We start from the raw sequence: 18,047 nt of genomic DNA on the forward strand, positions 1-18,047 counted from the left end.
AGTGTTGGAGATCAGGACCTGGGTCCCTGGCTGTTTCTTACTTAGGTTCTTCTCTATTCATAATATATCTGAGCTGGAGCTGCTATACTTTCCTCATAAGGACATGTGGGGTCTTCTACCCAACTGCCTATATTCATTCCACTAGGAACTTGGTGTTCCTGAGACCTTTATTCTTCACCAAATTTAGTTGAAACTGGTGAAAAAATTAAAAAAATCTGCTGTGGAAGGGATGAGTCACATGGACTGACTGCATTGATCCTAGTTCATTAGAAGACCAGGCTAAACAACATGGAAGAAATTACTATTTTAGTCCTTGCTTTTCTGGTGAGGAACGTAAGCAAAGAGCAATGCAGTAAAGTACTTTGAAAGGCTTTGAAATATAAAAAACAGCTTGCCCTGTGAATTCTCGGTTTACTGTGCTGTTTATGAAAATCTTGCACAAGGAAGTATCTGGTGGCTTCAGATTAGATTATACACACCTGTTAGGAATAAAGCAGAAGGGGATTCTGATAAAAAGACCAAAGGCATAACCCATAAATCAAGAAGTGAAACAAAAATGGAACCTGCTGCTGATGGAATTTCCATTGATTTATTTGAACAGCCCCGGTATGAATAATAGCTTTATCTGTCTCAAGACTCTCTCCCCACAGCACACTGATTTACAGCAGCCATCCATCTCTTTTCATAATTAGCAGGCTCTGACAGTATTTATTCTTCTCTGCCCACCTTCATTACCATTAAAATTTAGACTTCCTCCCTGCTCTGGAGCAGCCAGTGTTCATGCTGCCTGGTGTACTGGGATTACTCAACAGCTTGATTTGTGGAGGTGTTTTCTTATATCCCACCTCCTGTGCACTGGCAGGTAGAGTCTGCTGCTTGCAGGAGGAAACTCTTCTAGGAATGCAGCAGAAATCAAGACAGCTTTGGTACTGGGTGGCAAAAAAAGAAATGGGGTAATAATGTGGAAAGTCAAGGCATGGAGCAACTAAGTCTCATCTTCCCCCTCAAATGCCCAACAGAACCAAACAAGTAAAGAGAACCAAGCTGGCCAAAAGATCAGTTAACAGAGTAAGTCAGGGTCGTTTGTTAGAGGTGATTTTCTTCAAAGTCAGGTTCATTTCCAGTCTAAACTTTAGGGAACCCATGTTGTCTAATACACCACAGAAGTGGATGACAAATGTATTTGAAGCATAAAAAGCATAAATGAAGATGTGTCCTTTAAATTTGGAAATATTTCTTAAATAGCTGAATGTAAGATCAGAAGGTGATTTTCTGTGTCAGCATAATTACATTGATGACACGGCATTATATCACCAGATAATTTGATCCTAGAGTCGATTTGGCAAAGAGAAAGCAGCTGCTTCTTCTTGGACAGACTGCCTTTCCAGAATGATAGATGGGCCTGAAGTTTCATAACCAACCTAATTATACACATATTGCTTATTAATGTGGTAAATCAAGAGATGGTGCTAGACATTTAATTGGCACGTAATACTGATGCAAAATTAATTAAATAATCATTGGCAGATGTATTTATGTGACCATTTTTGGTTATTAACTGAAATTTAATTAAGTTGCTTATGGCAACATGTGAAATCATCTCAGAACAGGTTTATTGGGGATACAAATGGAACCTCATGATTTAACCAGTTATTTTTGTGTTCAGAGCTACCTCTTTCTCTCTATGGAGTGTCACTGGTTGAGTATGAAGCTTGTAGTAGCTGGACAAACCTGACTTTAGTTGCTCAGATCATTCTGGGTGAAATATTTTACTCATTTTTCCCTCCCTTTTTGTAAGAACTGTTAGAAGGTGACAGGGTGACCAAAGGAGGTATCCCAGAGGATACACACTAAATTCATTCAAAAGCGCAAACTGTGGTGTCTTTTTTTCGTAAGTCAGAAGGACAAAAGTCAAATACATCATTTACTGCAAATTCTTCTTTCTGCTTGAATGGCTGTGTCCATTTTCTGGACACGGAGACAGAATAGAGAGGCGAAAATGAAGTGCCTGTCTCGCCCTGTGAGCACACAACTGACATGATGATGAAATTTCACTTTCTGTTCCCTGATTGTCTACCTTAATCACAGGCCCATACATTCCAGCTTCACTGAGAAGCTGATTGCTCATGAATGTCACCCAGCCCCTGAGTCTCCTACAGAGTATCTCATCACGTGTGCTTATTTAGATAAACAAATATTGCTGAGAGCAGCACAACAAACGAAATGTTATTTGCACAGCTTTGTGAGTTGTGACTGAGCTTGCTGGTGTCTAGGAAAGGACATGTTCATCCCACTGAGTTTTCGTCAGTGAGGATACCTGTGGCTCTTCTCTTTTCATGGTGCAGGTTTTCATGGAACTTGTAGGTGGGTATTTTAGAGCTCTGCTCCTCTGTCAAATTTGGCTGAAGTCAAATGATGCTTTCAGAATTTATTGTTAGGGGGAGACCCAGAGCCTGGGTCTTCAGACTATTAATAGGAGTCCATAAACCCTGTTTTCCTAGACAAAATAGGCTATAATGACCCCTTACAGGCAAACCAAAGAGTATCAAAACAGCAAGCCACATTTTGTTCATCCTATTCATGCCACAGTCTTTTTGGTTACTTTTGTTATAACAAACCCCATTGTGCCCCTCAAAGAGGGGCACCTCCACAGCACAATTTGCTAACAACTTATTTATAGGTATCTACTGGTGTGTCTAGTCCTTCAGCACAAGAATGATTTTCAGTATCACTGCTCTTTATTTTTGTATCTAAGCTAGTTTATCACCACAGGTCCTATCTTAAACATCACTTAGATCCCTTACCCATTATTCTGCCATGCTTCTCTCTTTAGTTGTGTTTACCAGAAGAATTGAACTAGAAGATGAACCCCTTGCTGATTTTTGGTTGTAGTGTGAGATCTTTGCTATTTGGCACATAGCCTTGATAAGGGAACTCAGAGAAAGCTATTAAGGAGTAGTTTATATCAATGGTCAATGTCCTTTATAGTACCACCTCTGAAAAACCTCTTCATTCAATTGCCCTGTCAGGCAGCAATAACTGCCTGTACTGATTTGTGGCAAAGCCAACAGAAAGAATAAGTACTTCCTCACCTTTGGTGTGTGTGAAGGGAATTTCTAAATGGCTGCAGGGAATACCTCTTCTTGAGGATGTGTTATTTTACGCAGCAGGAATTACAGAAAAGGTGTGTGCGTGTAAAGAAAAGCCCCTCCTTGAAGATTGCTCTTTGCAAACACAGTCCTTACAACAGCAGACAAAAAGAAAGAGGACTGGGGGATGGACCTTTGCAGTGGCACACAGACCAGCTGAAAGAAGTGATAAATGCAGGATGCAGAGGGACACAGTGCGACAACAGCACACTGAAGAACCCACAGTCACCCACTGTTCAGAAAGTCTTGGCAACATCTGGGTCTAAATGAACAGTACATTTGCCTTACCTTTGAATGCTCTGGATTTTTTGCAACTTCACTATTTCTTCAGTAATAAAGAAACAAGTTTAACAGGGTTTTTTATAGAACCCTTCAAAAAGTGAGCCAGAGTGTGGAGGCAGACTGAAAGTGTGGTGCAGATTTCAAAGTGCAGAATAGAACCATCTGCTTCTTTTTAGTAGACATGGAGAGGATGCTGTAGTCTGGTCTCTTGGGAAGATTTATTTTTGTGTTCCTTTGTGTCAGGCACACCAGCAGGAGGAAGAAAAAGAAAAGGAGATTCAGATGCAGAATTATGAATTGAGACATCTCAGTTGTGAGGAGGCCTTTAGATAATCCAGGTCCAAACCTTCATTTGTGTGAGTCCACAGCCTCCACCAGTCACTTGTGGTGCAATGACAATACATTTCTTATAGTTGGTCCTGAACACAACCAGGCATAACTACAGTATTTCATGTGTAGTTGTGTGCTTCCCAGGCAGGCATGGAAGACAGTAAAGAGAGCTGCCTGAGATAAAATCACTCCCCAAAAAGTCCCCCTCTGCATTCATACTCATACGAACACATGTTCAGGGCTACAGCTGTCCTTTCAAAACTTTCCAGGAAAAAGGGCCAAATAGCCTTATTTTAGAGCTGTGCAAATTTCTGAACTGGTAGCCAGACAGGAAGAAGCAACACTGCCCTCCATCCCCAAAAAACATACAACAAAAGACTTATTTAAATTCTAAAAGGATTAAAAAAAATCTGCCAGAAAAAACATTTAATAAAAAAAAGTTTATACTATTCCGAAAGATATTTCAGTGTTTTATCTTCTTTTCTTTAGACCTACTTTGAAGATTTTTATTAAAAGAAATTTGGAAAAGCCAGTTTGCTTTGAAGTGGAACACAGAAACTCACCGTGCAAAAAAGCCACTTTGGCTTTTTGTAAATTACAATGATAAGGCAAAAAACTATAAACCCATAAATTCCTTCAGTCAACCTAATGTGCATTTTTTCCATCAAAATCCATGTTGCCCTGCTGTCTCCCTGCAGTGAAGAAGCCGTATCACTGGCCTTTCCTGACCTTTCCATAAAAACTGCTTGATTAATGGGAAGTGAAGACGAGGCAAAGACCTTCCCTACAGATAACAGTCTTCGTCTGACAGTTGCAGCATCCCTCCTTTTCTTCAGGCACAGAGACCTTTTACACTTTGGGGAAAAAGAAAATAGATTCATTTCAGAGAACTGCATTCAGGCTCATTTAGAGTTTAACAGCCAGTGCTGTATTAATGGCCGTCATTTTCTTCTTGTGCTCATACCTGCTGACACGGGCTTACAGCATCCTCATGTTCGTCAAAGTTGTTCATCTACCCCAGTCTGCTCCAAAATACACCCCAGAGCCTGAAGTGAAACAAAGTGATTCTTTAACTGCTGCTTGTCCCTGTGCAGTCAGGGATCTGTCATAAATGCAGTCTTATAAATCTGAAATTTAGAAAGCCATGTAGTAAAGCAGATTTTGCTAGAAACGGGCTTGCTTCCAGCTGAGAACAAGCTGATGGGAGCTGGAAGCATCCTGTGCATTTCAGAGGGTTCTGTCATTTCTTAATTATTTGAGGTCCAAACTTTCCTGCTACATTGATGAGTATAATTTTCCTAAATTACCAGCACTATCCCCTGCTTAGCCATGTCTTGCCAGTGAGGAATTTCTTAAGCATTTTGAAATGAGAGGCTTAGAAAACTGTAGAGAGTGTTGATAGAAATAACGACTAGGAACAGTCACGAGAACAGAGTTCTTCAAAGTATTAACGTTCAAGATAGCAGCTGCAAATTAGAAGGCAGCAAAGATCTTTCTAGCTTTCTTGCTCAGTCTGAAGTACGAAGAGTAATGAAAGACATAGGAGCTTGTGCTGAGTAAGTGTATGCCAGAGCCTCAAGTCTGTGAATGAAGAAAATATTCATTGGATCTCTGAAATCTCTTTTGATAATTTCCAATTGTTTTGTTAACTCTGCCCAAAGTATTCTTTAGCCAAGCTTATTTTCCTTTTCAAGTGAGGATCACAGCAAAGAATGAACAAAAGAATTGTGGTTTGTATGAAAGACAGAGAGAAAACATTTCCAATGAGGAATATCAGAGGAAAATGCAGAAAATGATACCTTTCTCCACTGCAAATGATTCAATACAAAGCATTTGAAACCCTTGAGCTGCACATTGCTGGAGGATGGAAGAGTCCTTGGAGGAAGTATTATTGCATATCTTCTTCCTTAGAGATCTGCTTTTGATCTGAGGAAAGGAGGCAGGATATGGGGCTAGATAGACTTTTGGTTCATCATCGTGCACAGCAATTTTCTGTGTCAATTGCTCTTCAGCAGGTAGGGTTATTTAGAAACACAGTGAGAGTGGGAAGAAAAACATTTTAACACCACACAATAGCAGTATAGGTATCCTGAGTTAAAAAAGAAAAAGGAAAAAAAAAAAAAGAAAAGAAAAGAAACTCTATTTGTGTATTTACCCTCCAAAATAATAGGTTAGGGACTTGAAAGATAGATATGAGTTTAAGGATAAAGCCAAGTCATTGATTTGACCTATTTAGTGACCAAAGCTAAATATCCACGTGTTCTACAATACACCGAAAAGAAATTTTATTGTTGCACATGATTCTCTCACTTGCTTCTAACCCCGATGCCCAGCCACGTAGTGCTGAAATTGGTCCGCATACTTCTCCCATTCTTGGTTTGTCATGAGTTTGGATGCGGATGCTGGAAATATTTGAACGGTGAGGCCATCTCTTCTTGCTGCATCTGCATCAAGGCTGCCTTCATGGAGCAATCTGACTCTTTTGGTTTATGTGTTGTGGATGGGCATATAACAGTTCACTGCAGCATTATTACCATATTGCTTTTCAAGGACATTGCAATGGGTGCCATGCAGAAGTGAACCCACTAAGAAAGATTGTGTGACTTATTGATACAGCTACAGCATCTGAGAAGAGGAGAGCGGTTGCAGCATGCAGAGGAAAATTACAGTGCAATGGTCAAAAAATTCAGGGAGGCAGAAAGGCTGCAGGGTAATTTACAGGGCAGGCTGGGCTTTCTGTACCTTTAAGGGATGACATATTTGCACTGCTGGGACAGCAGGTGACATCTCACATGAGGCTCATCAGGGGGAAAGCGCAACTGGACAACAGCCTTGCACTGACTCTAGCCACGATGGATGAAGGGCTGGAGGGTAGCAGCTCAGACATGCGAAGCATAGGTGGCAACCATGGTTCGGACATCCATTTCTGAGACAAGCCCTAACAGCACACCCACCCCTTGCTGCATCACAACAATGACAGGTAGGAAATTCAGGTGCTGTGGTCTTTCTTCCATCTTTCTTCTTGTATTTCCTACAGTGTAAAGGAAGCCAACTCATGATGCACAAATATTTCCTCAGTATGCTGTGAGCCCTCCATACTTACTCATGCCAGAAACATGAAAACTTGCTACAGATTTTTACTACCCAAATGTTTCTGCCATGGCTTTTTAGTTTTGATTTCAGACTTGAAAAGTTTTGGAAAGTGCTGAGTTTCCATTAAATAGGAGAGTGGGTTGAGACAAGTGAAAATGGTGAGAGAAGGAGGGGAAACCACCCATCGTGTAAAACCTATTCTGGTATTTTACTCTGAGTTATTTTACTTGTTTTATCTCATGATGAGAATCGTAAAACTGTAAGACAGAAACCTGAAATCCCATTTGTCTCCCAAATAAATCCTGCTCTGCTACAGTGGCTGATCTAGCAGCTAATTAAGTGGTTATGATAGTCTTCCCAACTCTCTTTTTATTTTTTTTTTTTTTTGTACTGTGATCTCCAGCCCACAGTATTGCAAAGATTAGAGCTTCTCTTTCTTTAAATTGAAGCATGGAGACTGTATTTCTGATTGAAACATTAAATATACAGAAGGTCTAGATGCCTTTTCAGTCTCAGATGCTACTTCAGCCAATCTAGGCACTTTCGCTCTCAGCATTTCATGCCAGGGTTACTAAATAATATCTTAGAAACAGAGCTGCCGGAGGGTTTTATGCACCCATTAGACAGTGAAGAAACAGAGGAAAAATTAAGTCACCTCTCTGCATAGACAGAGGTGGGCATGCTGTGACTGTTGGGATCCTGATGGAAGGGCCTTATATTCTGACATTTTGTGAGCTTTGCTCCTTGAGAAAGGTTTGCTGCTTCTGCAAAAGGTGGAGTTTAAGGTCTCTGCTTTGCATGGGCCAGCACAAGGTTTATTATTGCCTACAGGCAGCCTCTGAGGGGCTGCATGGCTTTGAATTTCTGCCTCCATTTCAACCCCTTGATTTCCTTCAGGGATGCGAGTCCTGATTTCCATCCACGTGAAATTGAAAGTGCTCCCCAGAATGGGAGGCAGGCTTTGCTCAGCGAGCAGGGCTGTTAAGAGGTGCCAAACCTGGCCCTGGGAATCATGCATACCATGAGGCTCCTGGCAGTGGGAAGGAAATGAGACAAACAGTATGTTTTTGTTTTTAAAGGAAATATGCTGCTGTCTCTGCTGAGAAGATGAAAGAAGGTGTCTTTTTTAATTTTTTTTTTAAAAGGCATCAGCAACTGTTGTCTGTAACCATATGTTGAACAGTCTCTGCACATTGAGTTTCTCCCCCTCTCTGACGTTTCCCAGTGAGGCTGCCCTGCTTGCCAAGCAGCCGTCACACTCCCCAGCTCTTGCTGCTAGCCAGAAACTTGTCACGTGCGTTTACGACTTGTGCCTTGAGAGCTTCACAGATCACAAAAACCTTTGTTAATCTAAAGGTTTTGGGGCGGCTGTGAAGTTCAAATAAATTCTTCCCTTTTCCTTTTCTCACCAACTTCTTGGTCTGAATTATGAGAAGGCAGAGAAGAAAATGTAGTCCTATTACAGCAGAAGCAATGCTAATAGCTTGAGCTAAGGCCATTTAAGGTGGAGTCCTTCTCCTTCCTCTACAACCAGAGTGAATTTTCCATTTTTTTTTCCAGCTCAAGGCAAATATTCTTTTAAAATTGTATTCAAATTTTATTGCTCCTCTTGTAGGGTAGAGAGCAGAGGAGGGAGAAAGGGAGTTAATACAAAAACTAAAGAAATGTTGGAACAGGAAAAGCAAATTTTAGGGCGGGTTGCTGTGGCCTGTTCATGCTTCTGCTCCCTGTATGCAGAAACTATCCTTAACTCTCTTATGTGGTTCCCTTCCTCTATGTATTGATCTGTCATCCTCTAACTGCAGCCATCCAAATAAGTAAGGAACACATTGGCAGTGTAACTCTCATACCAGTCCACAGAGCACTGTGCAGCCCCTCCTCACAGCCATCACACCAAACCAATACATCCGTCGTGGGGGAAATTCCCATACTGCAGAGCCACATCTTGCACACCGCAGCCCTGTTAATATCTGGTACTAAATAATAGTTACAAAAGACATCTCATCCCTGCAAATCTACCTGCAACAGCAACAATATGGAGGCTGGAAATACTCTGAGGGGTCTGGAGTTCACATCTGGTTGGCCATACCTCCTCTAGGAGGCTTCATTGGCACAGGCTTTACAGGTTTCCCAGTAAACCCTACTTACCTGTAGGGAAGAGAGAGAGAGCACGTGCACGCGAATACCAACTGAATTAGGGATGTTCCCAAAGTCTCTGCCAGCCAGAGTGAAGTAATCTAATTGGTACCGTGCTCCAAGCCTGCTCATCTTGCCAGTCCATCTCCAGCTACCTCTCCAGAAAGGCCTGATCTGCTCTAGGTCCTGTGTCATGTTTGCAGCCTTGTAGAAATGTACCACATACACTGAAACATTTGAAATGGCTTCAAACTTCTATGTTTATGACTAAATTGAGCCCAGAAACCATGCTTGTCACAATGTAAGCCAACATCTTTTGTTCTGTACACAACTTTTATTTACTTGAAGATTGTTGTGCCTCTTCTCACTTGACTGAGAAAACTCTTCTTTCAGATTTCCCTCACGGCTCACGTTTTCGAGTCCACTGACTGTTCTTGTGTTCTTATTTCCCCTTTCTTCACTCAGTTCACATCTTTTCCTTTTAAATATGTTGCTCCAAACTGTACATGATGCACCACTCTTTGCTAGTTCATACCAGAAAGGAAGAATTACCTATTTTTTGTCTTTCTTGTGACCTTGCCTTATATATTTATGTCAGAATAAAGTTTACTTTCCTGTATGACTTTATTGCATTTAGTTTAGTGATCCCTCTGAACCTTCAGATCCAGTTGTGACTGCTCCTACAGAACCCCAGATTTTTTCACTGTCTTTGAGTTATTTTTCTGCCTCTATTTCTCCACTAATTTCAAGATAATTTTGACAGTGATCCATTCCTCCAAAGTGCTGGCAGCCCCTTCCAGCCTGATAGCACTCTGGAAATTCAATAAGTAACACAACTACTGAAGGAGTCTTCAGTCAGGTCATAGAATTGAATGGGACTGGACTGATGTTTGACCCAAATAGCTACCTTTCCAAAAAGTTTTGCACTTTTCAATAATTCTACCTAGACCACACCTCAGTAGCTTGTTTATGCAAGTATTATAATTCACAGTATTTATGGCAGCTAAGATGGATCTTAGCCTGTGCACTAGCTGTATCAGTGGGAAGTCCAGAAATTAATCAGTCATGTAGAAGGTCAGTTGTATAATGAAAGCCTAGAAAGGCCAGGCCACCAAGTGGTGTGCAAGTGGTGCTCAGAGCTTAGGCACCTGGGGAGATAACAGCAAGACAGAGGACCATCTCCTTGCTCTGCTTCCTCTGGCTCTAACTGGAGCAGGGGCTCTAAGGGCATCTCCTGTTTTTTTTCTACTGGAGCAACTTCACTGGTATCTGGAGGCAAATGAAGAAGTAGCAGCTCATTCTTATTATAAAGGCCTCTACTTGTGGGACTCCTGGCACTTACCAGGCCTGGAGAAATTTCAAATGAATCTCAGGTAGAAAACAAAGGTGCATCAGACAGAGCTACCTGGAATTTCAGCACTTGGTTGCTCAATGCCCTAATTCACTGTTCCTAGGTGCAAACCTCCAGTATCCTCACTAACCTACAGATAGCACAGAAGCCCTTCGGAGTTTCCACACAGGGTATTTCACTACTGAAGTGAGGTATTACACAGAAATCCTATAGCCAAAAAAGCTCATTTAAACAAATATTTTTTTAGACAGAAAGAGAAAGAAGGGAAACAATCTGTCTAAAAAGGAAAGCTTTCTGAGGCTGAATTCCAGAGAAAGTCTCCCAAAATCTTGCACTCAGATAAAAAAACCAACAACAACAAACGCTCAAACAAAAACAAAACAAACACAAAACACACCAAGAAGACAGAATATTCCTGCTAACTTACAAGACAGCTGGTAACATTTTGCACACCTCAGAGAGAATCCCACACCACTCTCCAAAGTTTACTCTGAGCAAAAGAAGTGGCTTTTGTCCTTACTGCTTTCCCCAGGTTCCCAGAATGAAGGAAGAAGGTGGGGCTGGGTCACACCCACCCTTAGTCAGAATAGATTTGTCTTGACCCCTGTTTAAAATGACATGCTTGTGTGGTTTTTAGGGCACACTCAGCTGCCTCAAAACTACACACTGTTCAGCAGATATTGAGGGATTTTTTTGGTGCTTGAAAAGCTGTGGTTTTCAGGAAAGGCTCTAAGCCTGAGTATTAGATTGTTTTTTTTGGACACAGTATTTAATCCCAAAGTGATGTCTGGCTTTGCAAGTAAACTTAACTGCAGGTCTTCTGCTTATTTTTTTTCCCTTTCTTATCCAAATACTTGACAAGAGAAATCTCTTTTTGCACTCATACAAAATAATAATCAGTAATAGCAATGTTTTTAGCATCAGTTGATTGGCACTCATTTTGGGAAAAAAAAATCTATTTCTTTTGCCCCATGGAAAGGAACTGCGCTCCAAGCTTAGCAAGGCTCTTTCTGCTGGCTGTTGCAGCAATCACACAAATTGAATTGGATCTGACCTTTGTTTACTTCTGTGGCAGGATCCCCTGCATTTCTGCTGTATTTCACGCAGTGGGAGGTCAGTGTGGACTTTCCAAGGTCACTCTTGCTGCTGAAGACCAATGGCTCTCCTGCTGGGGAGGTGTCACAAGGCATCTAGTCAAGTTTGTAACAATGCAAACTTGTCAACTGTTGAGGAGGTTCCGGCAGTGTAAGTGCATTTGACCAGTGAAGACTCTCACTGCCTCGAATTCATTTACTTCTCTGCAGGGGGTAATGAGGAGAAAGAGGCTGAGACAGATGGAAGTGAAAGAATCTCTGAAATTGTCAATCCTCCTATCAAAAAGGAAACAGGAGTGTAAACTGTCTCCTAGAAGTATATATCAGTGGGCTTAACCTGCAGTCTTGGATCTCAGCTCAACAGGCTGCTAGGGAAATTGGGATATGACCTGAATTAATCTCCTATGCAGAGGAAAAGGCTGTATGAAGCACCTGGGGCTTGTCTTTGCACCCTCTAGTGTCTACTGCTGATGAATTTAATGGGAAGAGAAAAACGTTTAAAGCTTATTAGAGCTTGGTTTCAAAATAGATGCAAAAATATTGTTAGCACTGATATACTGAGAAAAGAGTTTGGGAAGTGAGAGCCAATGGAAATGGGCCACTGGGAAGGGCTGTCACTAGGGGACATGCATGAGTGTAGGGCACTGTGTAAGGAGCTGGCTGCCATGGAGCTGTTTGAAAACAGCAAAGCTGCATAAGAGTGGCATTGTGCTGGAATCAAGAAGCCCTACCTTGTCACTTTTTGGCGGTAATTAGCCTCACCCAATCAGCCTCTCAATTAATGTAGCTATTCTGGTCATGGGACAAGTTTAGATGTCTCTTCGTTGACCTCCACAGCACAGCAGACAAATGGAGAGGTGATCGGCTGTGCTCGTTATTGAATTTATTCATATCAAAAGAGCTTTACAAAGGTGATTGGTATTTTACAGATGCACAAATTGATGCAGAACACAATAAGGAACTTGCCCAAGTTTTCCAGTGGAGCAGCATCAAAGTCAAGGCTAGAATGGAGGTCCCTATGTCCTGGCTCAGCTTTGTAAGAAAAACTCTGTTCTCTGAAATGAGAATGTATGAGCACAACAGATTCTTCTCAGATCACGTTCTGGTATAGGATGCCAGAGAGTCCCCTGGGTTCTGTGTTAAGGCTATCTCAATATGTTTCAGTTCAGCATGGTAATAACTAGTGGATTTTTTTTTGCTGTTATTGTTATTATTTGCTCCACTGCACTTACATTTTCTGCATGTGTTTGTTTTGGGTTATTTTATGGCTTTAGCAAAATATCTTATCATGTATTTAATTTTAAGCACATGCTCTGGATGCCCAGCAACCTTAAAAGCATTTAAACCTCATGTTCAAAGTTAAGTGGGTACTTAACTGAAAAGGGATAGACTCACATGTGCACTAAATGTCCAGTAAGCGTGTGACTGTTTTGTTATGTCTTCAACTCAGGGCCCTGTGGCCAACTGCAGCCCGGATGAGTGAATCTGCTCCCCAGGGGAGCATGGCTCTGGCTCTGGTAAAGCCTTTTTCTAACCTAAAGGTCTCAGTTTAGGCTATATTCAATAACTGGTTGAAATACGTCTCTATTTAATGATGGTGAAAATGGAAGGTGTCCAGTAAAGCAGTTGTAACTGTGTTTAGTGCTGAGGCAATGAACCTAGTTAGATTCAATTTGCTCTTCCCCTTTGTTCCCCCTTCCAATAATAAATGGTTAATTAGCAGTTTCAAAGGCTCAGTGAAATTCGTCAGCTTGCAGAAATCACAGTGCTCACCATATTGCCAGAAAGAAGAGTGACCCCTTTGTTTTTCCAGATGAAGATACTTATTCTTTTACAGAAAATGCTAAGCAATCTCCTGGTTTGAACTATCAAACCACAGTCTCTCCCCTCCTCGATGGCAGGAGTGAGTGCTGACAGGATCATGCCCATCTGCTGAGCGCTGCAAACATGAGCTTCCCACAGTGCAGCCTCTTCCTCTGTGTTGGTGTCTGTGTGACCCCTTCTCCTTCACCCCCAGGAGGGACCTGGCAGGGCAAAGGCTCAGCCCCAGACCTGTCCCATCACTGTGAGGGAGTGGAGCCCCTCAGCAAGGTCCCACATTTGAGCCCTCATTTGAGGTCACTTATAGCAGAATTTGCTCTCTAAACATTCCCATTGTCAAAAACCACAAACCCTACAAATCCAAAGCCACTCAACCCCAGCCTGATCCATACTTGCTTGTCTTAGAGGAAGGACCAATGGCCCCATGGGTGACTGGGCTGAGATGTTCCCTTTGCTCTGAGCACTGATCCCCTCATTACAGAAGTGGGGTATTTTAGGAAGTAATTGCAAAACCACCATTCATTTGTTATTGCCTGTTTAAAGTGTTCAGTGGATCATGAGGGAACCTCAGCCTTTAAATTTTCACAGCTTGGGCGAGAAGCTGTCAAGTAAGCTAGCTGCCTATATGGTTGTTGACTAGAGTATATATTTCAGTCCCAATTAACGTGAGCATCACAGTTTGGATTTCTTTTGTTTATTTATTAGGGATGCTGAGACGGACTGGATTGGTACAATCAGGGACAGAATATCAGTGTTGTACTCTTGTTGTCCCTATGTTATTCATCAAGATTTCCTGCAAACAGCAGTAGCTGCTGATTCTCTGAGCCAAAGACACTGTAAGCACAAAACCAACAGCACCTTGCTATGTAAATGCCGAATGCATTATAAATAGGCAGTAATACCCATCTATTCTGTTTTACTATGTGTCACTCCAAAACTCCAGGTGCTTTAAAAATATGGATGAAAAACGTAATGATATAAAAAACAATAGAACTCTGAGGAGACATAGCAGAGCATAGAAAAACCACAGCACAATTTCCATTTTGTACCCTGCTCCTTTTCTCAGGCTCCATGTTTCCTCAAGGAATTAATCTGCTGACTGGGATTATTACCCAGGATAGCTTCCTCAAATTTAACAGCCTGCTCACTGCAGGACAAAGAAAGAGAAGAACTTGTCCCTGTAACTGGGAAATCTGCGGCAGGGTCAAGGTAGATACTAATCTGCTGAGCCTGGCACTTTACTGCACAAAAACTATATGTGCATTTGCATTTTTCTCTGTCCCTGCCAATTCATGCTCATAAAAGATTTAAAATTGCACCTTCTCCCTTGCAGTTGAAAAAGAAACAAACCCAGAGCAACCCCCTTCCCTTCACAGATATTTCCCCTAATTCCAGGAATGCTGACAAGCACTATTCAGGTCTAACACCTTTGGGAAGGTTCATAATTAGGATGCAGTGTCATTGAGGTACGTGCTTGGTGTTTAACAAGACAGATCACAACTTAGCAAGCATAGTTCTTGTGAGTTGCTGGTAACAGTGAACACTAAGGTTACTCACTTTCTCTCAGTCTTTTTCTCATTCCTTTCATCCGTTGACCTGTCCTTCCACCTGTTCCCTGTTCAGCAGAGTATTTGAAGTCAGCATAACAGAATTTCTGTAATTGGCCCGTGCATAGGAGGCAAGGGATATTTCTCTTAGGGAATAAATTTGATTTGTAATGCTTTTTTCATTATTAAAACCCTAAAGATCCCCAAAGTGCACACCAAATACATTTTCTCATAAACTTTTGGTGCCTCCTCGCACTACAGAGTCTCCATTCTGGCTCATCACCTGTCTGTGAAGTGGAATGTTTCCACAAGCCTTTATTCATTACCAAAATGATAGCTGAAAAGCAAACCAAGATGTATCATTACAATCTTGATAGCAGAGTGCAGGAGCTGTCTGTAATCTAATGGCTTCTGCAATTACATCTTGATTGAATGCACTGATGAAGCTGCAGCCCCTTTCTTGAATGCCATGTTGTGGGCACTTACTGATGACTACACAGGTACTCATGAACATACCATGACCCAGGCCTGACTGAGGATTATAATTTGCACAGGTGAGAGAGCCTAAATTGGAGAGTGTTTGCTTAGATTTTGCTCATAGTCTTTTTGGAAAGTATCTTGCATTGGCCTTGCAGCCAACCAGTAGGGAGCGAGGAAAGTTATCCAACATTTTTCCTTAACCAAATATTACCATGGTAAGCACCTTTATCAAGACTATATTCCAAGCAAAAGTATTTTCTGTATTCCAAACTAAGCAGCAGCTTTGGTCCTAAACAGCTACCAGGCAGGGAAACATATCATGAAGGTCCTCTTCATTATGCAGGACAATTGAGGCTCAGGAGCCCAAATGTCACAGACAAGATGCTGGGGCAGAGCTGAGGAGAACTCATTTCTTCTCATTTTAGATGAACTACAAGTGTTGTGTGAATTTGGCAGGGAGGACCGATTTAAGTATGTTGACACACACCAATGCTAGATCATGGCTCCATTTGCAGACTGTCTCTGCATTATTTAACCTTATTTTAGGTGTGTTATGATTTCCCCTCTCCCACGGCTGTAGAGGATGCCAAGTCCTCACAGACCCGAACAGGCTGAGCTGCTTACTGCTTTCCTGAGATACCACAGCAGGGTCCTGTTGGATACCATATGAGATAGTGTAAAAATAACTTGTGACTACCAGAAACCCTTTGTCTCTCAGGCCTGAGACAGAACCTGTTGGAGACCATGGGTAATTTTCTATTAATTCCGATACACTTTGGATTAGACAGTAAACTGTTGCTGTTTCTGCACTCCTTTCTCTACTGTCATTGTTACTCTGTCAAACAGGTGGAAACAACATGTTTTAAAAAATCAGTAGTTCTCAGAGAAGTAAAGTAATAAATGAAACCTAAGTTATCAGTTTGGAGAGATGGAGGAAGGATTTAAAGATGTGAAGACACTGACTAACAAATCAGTCCTTCCCTCTGGGCTGCTGGCGCTGAGGTCCAGATGGTACCTGAGCATCTCAGACGCTGGAGCCAAAGACCCTCTGTTCAGACAGATGGTTCATCACAGTGCAGAGTGGGGACTGGCTGCACGGAGGAGGGTGTCTATTACCGTGTTGCTACAGCTGCTTCCTGCTGAAGTCCGCTGCGTGCCCACTGCTTGTTAAAGGTTAACTCATGCTGGAGAGTTTTAATTGTCTATTATCTACCCAGAGGGAACTATCTTAAATAGACCAAGGCACAAAGCTTCATTTTCTGGCTTTTCTTGGAGTGTTTTTGAAAGAAATGTGTACATTAGTCAAACTCGTCAATGAACAAAAGAAACATAATGGCAGTGATATGTTCATTGGGGAAGGAGACCCTGGGTTACACAGATACACCAGCAATGAATCTAAATAAAGTCAAGGAAAGTATCACTGACTACTGCACTTCAATTATTATTGCGGTGATTGATAATGTGGTTGCTCAGCTAATGTGGCAACGTGCGTGGTCTAAAGGTCAGCAGCACAGCTGGTGAGGTGGAAAATCATGCTGTTGTGATGGGATGGGCTAATGCCTCACGGTCTGATACACAGCTCTTGTAAATCAAGATTGATTTGGATTACAGTGCCCTGGTCCTGGGCTGTCCTGCATGTGGTAGCTCTGCAGGATTGGTCTTTGTTTGTCCAAGTTCAGCCTTTTCAAGTAGAGTTGCTAACTGTTACTGACATAGGCATTTCAGTTTGGTGACGCAGATAACCCTACTCATATCTGATCCCTTCACATAGTTTTAAATGGAATTTAGGTTTCAGAAGATAAATAGAATGGATTTATCTGTTTCTGTCAGAAAAAACAGTAACGTAAGAAATCATTTTGTAGGGATATGACTAGCTTTACTCACTTCTGAGGAATGCAATGTGATTTAATAAGCTATTTGGAGAGGGGAAAGGTGTAGTAAGGTTTCTGGTAGTTCACTCACTGAGGTATCATGAGCAGAAAAGAAAGAGATGGAGGACCTGAGGTGAATGCTAGATGACCTGTAATGATGAAGGAAAAAATACAGTATATTAAAACATAAATGTTGCTAAGGTCACCTTTCAGTGCAGATTAATATCTCTGTTTTATTCCAGCAGTTCAAAACACTAAAGATTACAGATTTAGTCAGTGATCAAGAAGCATGGAGTAATGAGCATAGGACATAATGGAAGAACAGGAAACAGGTATACACCTATGAAGGAAAATAAAGGAGCTCTATGCTCTTCTATTCCCACAGTCATGGCTATCATATCCAAATGTAACGCATGTGCTTTGGCTGCAGGAACTGCTTTAGTCCAAACTGAGAAGAGAAGCAGAAGAGACGCATTGATTTTGTTGAAACTGTTGAATGCGGGGCAGACAAGGCACTCAGGAAGAAAGGACTGGAAACTTTTGCCAGAGTAACAACTGTAGTTAGCACCTTCTTATTTATCATACCATAATCAGCAACAGGAATACGAAATAAGATTTTCCCTGAGTTTTGACCTGTCTTGGTAAAATGTCTGGATGTGTGCCATGTGTAGTTACATTGCACAGATGAACGTTTTCTTTTGCTTCTCAAATTTCCTCTCTGGATGTTTTGAGACCTCATATGTTTGGGGCAAGCTTTCTTCTTGTACTAAATTATTCAGGCTGAAATCACATAAAAATAGAAGATTAGACATTTTTAAAGGCAACTAGCAATCTGAATACCATCTTTATTTATTATCAAATAGGGAACAAATTTGAAGCTGCTTTACTGCATT

This window comes from Nipponia nippon, unplaced genomic scaffold (genome assembly GCF_047370975.1).
Source record: "Nipponia nippon isolate SJK-2023a ecotype South Korea unplaced genomic scaffold, ASM4737097v1 scaffold_5, whole genome shotgun sequence".
In the NCBI taxonomy this organism is placed as follows: Eukaryota; Metazoa; Chordata; class Aves; order Pelecaniformes; family Threskiornithidae; genus Nipponia; species Nipponia nippon.